This window comes from Tamandua tetradactyla, chromosome 19 (genome assembly GCF_023851605.1).
Source record: "Tamandua tetradactyla isolate mTamTet1 chromosome 19, mTamTet1.pri, whole genome shotgun sequence".
NCBI lineage: Eukaryota > Metazoa > Chordata > Mammalia > Pilosa > Myrmecophagidae > Tamandua > Tamandua tetradactyla.
The window spans coordinates 36,613,708-36,621,762 of record NC_135345.1 but is presented as its reverse complement, the minus strand read 5'-3'; the positions used below and the strand labels follow the sequence as shown (position 1 = coordinate 36,621,762).

At 33.9% G+C, this 8,055-nt stretch overlaps 1 pseudogene; it reads right to left on the bottom strand.

The window, feature by feature from the left end:
* Window positions 1–6,076: 6,076 nt before the first annotated feature.
* On the bottom strand, window positions 6,077–6,658 carry LOC143663369 (eukaryotic translation initiation factor 5A-2 pseudogene; annotated as a pseudogene).
* Window positions 6,659–8,055: the final 1,397 nt, after the last annotated feature.

Here is an 8,055-nt window from a genome sequence, read left to right as displayed (position 1 = left end):
GTGTCACTAAAATCACTGATTATTTAACTCCTCTGTAACTACTTTTAGCAATATTTCATGGCTTTCTGTGTATAGGTTCTGTACATCCTTGATTAGATTTGTTCCAAGAGATTTCATTCTCTAACCAAATAAAGTGTTGTAACTGGAAATTTTTTCTGAATTTCTTCTTCTGGTTGTTCACTGCTTGTGTATAGAAATACTATGGATATTAGGGTGTTGATCTTGTGTACTGCCACTTTTGTGAGTTCTTTTATTAACTCTAGGAACCTTGTTTTAGGTTTTTCAGAAATCCCAAAATCTCAAAAATCCCAAGGCATGGATAAATATAATATGGTAGACACATACAATGGAATAGTACACAGCTGTATAAAGGAATGAAATTCTGATGAATGTGACAACATGGATGAACCTTGAAGACATTATGTGAAGTAAAATAAGCCAGACACAAAATGACAAATATCATATGATCTCACTGATGTAAAACAATTAGAATAAGCAAACAGAAGAGTCACGATATACAATATGGGTTACCAGGGGATAAGGTATGTATAGGGAATGGGAAGTGAAGGCTTAAAATGTATGGGCTTCCTACTTTGAACGATGTAAATGTTTTGGTAATCGATGGTGGTGATGATAGCACAACAGTGTGAATGCAATTAACTTCACTTAAATACATATCTTAATAAGATTAAATGGGAAATGTTAGATCGTATGTATGGCAGCAGAATAAAAAAAATTAAAAACCCATGGGACTACACTACACACACAATGAATGCTAAGTTGCACCATGAATTTTAGTTAATAGCAAAATCATAAAAAATGTGCTATCATCAATTGTAACAAATGTTTTAGCCAATGCAAGGCTTTGGTGATCGAATGACATATGAGATTTTTATATTTTATGCCTGATTGTTCAGTAGGCTCACAACTTCTCTAATAAAGGAAACAAATGTAAAAAAAATGTAAATTGTCTGTAGCTGAATTTAACTTTTTGCCCATTTCAATATGGATTCTAATTTTAATGTTGTATTCGCTAATTTCCTTGAAATATTTACTTATCTCATTTTTTTTCCCATACATGTCCTCCGTTAAGGTTTTATTTTATAGTTTTTATATATTGTAACCAAATTTCTTCTTTGGATTTCTAATTGCTAGGCCTGTTTTGTGTTCCATTTTGGGTTTGCCAAAATATTTACTGAGAAGCTCTCCCATCTACTGCATAAAATAATACCCAGAAATGTGTTCCATCTGTGAATATTTTGGATGCTCTTTCTTCTCCATTCATGTCTTCACATCTTCATTAGATTATGAGAGTATTTATTAGGTGTTTCTTTTTAAGAACTGTGCACTAATTGATTTTGGGGTTATAACAATGAGTAGGTGCTATTTTTTATTCAAGGAAATTCTTGATGAATTTGAAGTTTCCTGGACATTGTGAATGTAAAAATGACTAACATTTTAGTTAGTGGTGTGGTAAGCACACTAATGGCCCCCAAAGATGCCTGTGTCTAATCTACAGAATTTGTGATATATTACCTTATGTGGTAAGAAGAACTTTGTAGATGGGATTAAGGGAGGCTGAGATGGGAAATTGTCCTGGGTTACCTCGGTACATCCAATCATGAGCCCCTAAAAGGAAGAGCATTTTTGACTATATACAGACAGATGTGCCAACAGAGGAAAGGTTACTGAGATGCTACATTGCTGGATTTGAATGGGCCATTGGCCAAGGAAGAAGATGGCCTCTAGACATTGCAAAAGGCAAGGAAGCTGATTCTCCCCTAGATCCTCCAGAATGGTGCACAACCAAGATGACACCTTCATTTCAGCCAGATGAAGCCCTCCTAGTAGACATATATGATAACAAATTTGCATTGCTTAAAAGGCTAAGCTTGCATAAAATGGAAAACTAATACAGTATATGAAGGTATTTTCCTCGCATTACCCGGAATCCCCTGCCTCTTGGTTTCTGATTGGGTAGAGTCAATGTATCACCAACAGGAGACAGGAAGCCAGGAAGAAAGACCCATAAGCCCCCACCCTAGAGCGTTTGGTTGGAAAGCAGCTGTTTATTTCATCTCCAAACAGAGCTCTCATTGGGTAGACCTCTTACAGGTTTTACTGGGTTCAGATAACAGATTCCTCCCTTGCTCCTTCAGGTCTGGAATGGTAAAGCTTCCCACCCATCCTTTAATCTTCACCTCCCTTTGTTGCTTCCCTTAAGCAGGTCAACACATTTATAACTAGTCCCTTCATTACACCCTCTCCAATCATCGCTTTGTATTTTCTCTCTGGTTTCTTCCAGGACCTTACTGATATGATATACCATCTGAAGTACTGGAGGAAGTTAGACGGTTTTACAGTTCCTAAGTCTTCATATCTTAGACAATTGAATTTGTGCATACACATTTTTTTTCTGAAGAACTCTATTAGCGCAACATATATTGTCACTGGTTTGAGTACAATTTGATGTTTATTTGCAGTATTCGTCAATCCTTCATGTTTTGGGTCTGTTTCTTATTTTATTCATGACTGTATAACTTATTCTTTTGAGTCCTCAGTTGACAAAAATGGAAAAACATTGTTTGCTGTCATATACTTATATATGATAAATATAGAAAATAAATGCTCATGTACACCTAAAACAAAATGCATACCTATATGTCACCTTACACATGTTTATTATTTTCTGGTTGGGACATTTTGAAAATACATCCTTATTTGTGTTTTTAAAATATGTACAAAAGTGACATTTAAATACTTGATTATAGATGCTTCATACTGTTCCATTATTTGTAGCACATTATACATAACATCTTAAGATATTTCCTTATACTTTTCATTTAATTTCCCTTCCCTTGAAGTCTTTGAAAATAACCTGTCTGCTTTCTATATTACTTTTCAATTTTGCTATCTAGATGTTTTATATTGTTATGTTCTTTTATTTTCCTTCTAGAATTTATTTATATTGTTGTAACTTTTTCATCTAATCATTTTATCTCAATCAATTCCATTCTTATTTGTATATTTATTTCTAATTTCATAAATGTAAGGTTTTTATACTTTCTGTTTTACTACAGATCTAAAAACTTTTTGGAAAGTTTCTTCTGAAGTCCTACATAAAGTATTTTTAGTGGGATGATTTTATATTAATTCTCTGTAGTAAATTTATCCCACTATCTTCTCATGAAATTAAATATCTTAAGAGTTCTGAAGTATATGGGTAAAAGTTGAGAAGAGAGAGAGAGAGAGAGAAGAGACTTATGAGAATTTTCTGGTTAAATTTTTCTCTAAAAACAGCCCTCTTCCACCATCAAACAGGGTCCTCCATTACCAGTTACATTTGCATAACTTGAGGACATTATTCAACTTGTTCAATGAAACCTGCCATAGCCACCATATTTTGTTTATTTACTTATTTTGTTTTGTTTTTTGTTAACAACTTCTTAAAGTAAATGACAGTGCTTAGAGGGGAGCAGGAAAGAAATATCATAGTTACGCTTATGATGCAAATGTTAAGTCAAAGTAGCAATGTTTAATCTATTTCAAAAGGCATTCAACTTTGTAGTAAATAAGGTATAACAGTGTCTGTCACAGTAGAAATAAAAATGAAATAAAAAGAAAGAAACATTTGTTCTGCTAATATAATACTATATATAAAATGGTGAAAGCCTTAGAGATAAAAATGATATAGTACTATATAATCTATCAACATGACATTCTACGTTTTATGTATGGTGACTTGAGATAGTTAACGTTTGCTACAAAAAGTTGCAACAAATTCTAGGAATCAACATTTAACACTACTCTGATGTCATAAAAGATGACGTCACTTCTGTTCTATGATTAAAATATGTGCTCTGCTTCCTTTTAATACAAGTGATAAAGTTTTAATAAATGAAGTACTTTATTCTAGAAAAATATCTATCAATTTATGTGAAAAGAAACAGTATATTTCTAAAATCTATAGTTATTATTATAAGTCCAAAGAGTATTTACATTTCATATAGAATTTAAATGAAATATTATGCATAAGTAGCTTTTTCCATTCAAAGTTTGAAGATAGAGATGCATTGTTATAATGTGAACACACATTACAAGTGAAAATATATTTATGTGAAGCTCAGCAAGTTAGGAAGAGTAAGGACATACTAATCCAAAATTAATACTAATCCAGAACATTATTAAAAGTAACTGGGGCCATAGGAATTATCAGCAAGCAGTGCAAATTGTTAACTTTCTAGAATTTCTGAGGGGTAACAATGCCAACCAGTAGCAAGTAAAACATACATTAGAGACTACCAAAACAAAGCACCATGAAGATATTTAAATAGAATACTACAATAAATTTGTTCTAATACCTAATTGTGCTTTAAATGGGCAAAAGCTAATATGTTACACCAAAAACAATTTACTACATTGGTTTCTGGAGCCTGCCCATGCCAAACAACAAAACAAAACAATTTACTACAACCTCAATATTTTTATGCTTTACAATTCTTCTCCCTGCACTTCTCTCAATTAAAGCATCTTGTTTTTCCAAGTGAGCTTGGTGAGGGCAATACAACATTTAAAAGTATGCACAAATTAAGCAGTTAAAATTAGGATCGTACCCTTCTAATGCTGTTCCCATTCACAGATTAGATCAATTATAGTATCAGACATATTTTCTTCAAGATGACAGGAGCACTGGCCTTTTAGAGGTTAAGGGGTAAAGAGAGAGGTCTCAATAACTAGTCTTAGAGAATGAAGGCATTTCTGAAAGAGTGATTTTTTTTTCTAAATTTGACACTAAAATAATGATTGTTTATTGTTATAAACCCTGTAACAATGTCCAAAATTCTGGAAATAAAACATATAGTATCCGAAAGACTAAACAAATGTAAGAGTGTCACCTAAAACACCTTTTAAACAATTCAGTTTATGAAATGCCTTTCTAGTTGTGTTTTACACTACTTAACTGAAGTCTTTTGACAATTAGAATAAAATACATATGTGTTTTAAATAAACTAAGTAATAGTTATCACATTAATAACATTTTCTCACAATGCACTTTCATTTGATTTTAGAAAACAAACTACATAAAATTTAACACGTTCTGTAAATCAATTTAAAAGAATTTCCAGGCTTTTTCCGACAAAAATCTACCTAAAAATGATTAGAAAGGAGTGATTATTGATAAATACCAAAAGTCAATAAAGTTGAAAGAGGTGCTACATAATGTTCTGTAAAGTAGAAAACTGTAAATACAGAGAGATGGAGTGAGCAAGAGAAAAAAGAAAGGGTTGGGGGTAGAGAGAGGGAGGAAATGGAAAACAAAAGTTGAAAGCAAAATATATGCAATTAAAAGGCAATGTTCTATTTTTTTATGCGGATTACAAAAGGCTTCTAATGAAAACGTGCAGCTTTAACCAATCCCCTCTGCCATTCACGGTTCTTTGTACCTTCTTAAAATCTGACCTGCTGATGTTCACTCAACACTGAAGTGCCCCTCTGTCAATCACAAGCAGATACTAAAACACCATATAAGTTTGGCAAGGAGTATTACAACTGAGTTAATACAGGTTAACATGATTTTTGTTTGTGATTTTAGGGATGTGTGCTTGTCACAAGCAGGTTGAAATGGTGACATTTCCAATCCAATACTTATTCTATAATATTGTCAAATTAATAAAGAAGCAGTTTAATTTACATTTGGTACTTCAATGCTACTAGATTCTACATTTGATGTAAAAACCTGGTTTATTTATCGTTTGAATAAAATTCAGGAATGATTTGCTCAAAGTACATTTCATTTGCTGAAGCTATCCTATCTGATTCTTGAACTCTCATATTGTAAACCACACCAGTGTTATAGGAAAGACACCTGCAAAATTTAAAAAGTAAGACTTATAAATCTTGATTATTTTTAAAATTACCTATTGCCTGAAAAATTACCCCAGCACAATTTCAAAACAAGTAAAAAAGACAATGAGGTTTCTTATGAGGGCCATTGCTTTAGTGACGATTTAGAACCAAACTTTAGGTCTGTAGTTGATCTGTACTTAAAGGGTTAGTTCATGCCTGATGCTTCCATTTATTTGCAGGGCTGTGTGGCTACAGCATATTCTTCACTCAACACACACATGACAGATACCTGTACATCTTCACCTGCATTGCATTTTCCTTCTATTTTTTTACTCAGTTTATCCTCTGGAAGCTTAAGATACTTATGAACCACACCAGTTTCTGTCAGCAGGGAAAGGTAACCATCCTGAATGCATAGCAGCTGAAAATCATTTTTTCTTAATATTTGGAACATCCATGTTATAAGTATAAGAGAAAATATCTTCCTATCTTTTGCCTGTGAAAATGTTCATTCCAACAAAGTGAGCCTTGGCTTTCCAGTTTTGGAAGTTGGTGTCTCCACTATTTTGCTTGGTCATTCTTCAAGCAGCACGAAGCCAGTTTTCAGCAAGGCTACTTCCTTTGTAGGGTAAATGCTGGAAGCCCCAGCATCTCCAGAAGTGACATCAATTTCATTCGCCAGGAGGCGCTGAAATGATGGTAGCTTTTCCGAGGGAACTTTGAGCAGGTCAATAGAGCCTTTTGCCTGCGCACCTGCGCAGGTCCCAGACGGCTGCAGCGGCGAGGGTGGGAGAGGTGGAGGCCAGAGCATGTCCCGGGAGGATATTTTTTACTGCAATTTTTGCTTCCCTGACTTTTCCAGCCCTTCTTTAACCTTGTCATATTGTTACTTTTTGTCATAGTCCTTGTTGATAATCTAACAGTATGTAATTTGTTTTATTACTTAAATATTCTCGTTATTTCCCACTAAAATGCAGGAGCCAGGAATGCAGGGATTACTTACATCTGTGCTCCACAGTCTTTTCTTCTCTTTTATGGGACGCACTGGACTGAAGTGATTTATGGTGCTCTCTCAAATTGAATAATACTCTCCCCCAAAATAAACAACTTGTTTACTAGTATACACAATGTGCATAAGTTTTCTAACACTGGGCTCCTGATATCACTGGAAGAATTAAACGTCTTTCTACCTACATGTAAGTGAACTACGCTGCATTTGATATGAAGTAAATTATGAATGATCTACTTTTTTTTCTTTTTGAATGATCTACTTTTAAATTATTTTTTCAGATCTTTTGGTTCATCTCATTAGTAATAATTATAGCTGATAATTAATAATAATATGTAGCTGATAATAATTATATGTATATGTTAGTTTTCAATGTTTGTGCTAGCACTTTCCCTTTTGTCTTCATGGAAATTTCAGTGAGAAGTTGGGAAATGCCAACAGTATAGGAAGTGCTATCAAATGCCATGCAAAACTAGGCATTTCCCTTAATATATGAGATATGTTCTGATATCTCACAAGAATGTAAGCTATTGATTCTCATTTATGATATTTCAAAATACTTCAGCATCAATATTAAATACCATTACTGTTAGTAATATATTATATGTGTGTATACATATATATATATATATATATATATATATACTCAAGGTTGCTGAGGAAGGGTAATTGGTGAAAAAGAAAAACTTTACATTTTGTAAAGTAAATGTGAAGTGCCATGCCATCAGGATTGATACCAAGTGTCATGGTCAGGTTCATGAGTCAACTTGGCCAGAAGGTGGTATCTGTTTGTCTGGTTGGGCAGGTGCTGGCCTGTCTGCTGCTATGAGGACATTTCATAGAATTAAATCATGATCAAGTCACCTGCATCCACAGCTGATTCTATTTGTAATCAGCCAAGAGGAGTGTCTTCTGCAATGAGTGAAGTTTAATCTGATCACTGGAAGTCTTTTAAGGAGGATTCAGAAGAGACAGGCTCTTTTCCTGCTTTGGCTGGCGAGCCTCCCCTGTGGAGTTCATCCAGACCCTCCATCAGAATCGTCAGCTTCACAGCCTGCCCTGTGGATTTGGACTCTGCATTTCCACGGTTACATGAGACACTTTTATAAGTTATATATTTATGAATATTTCCTAATGATTCTGTTTCTCTAGAGAACCCTAACTAATACACCAAGGTAGACATTGCTGAGAAATGCTTC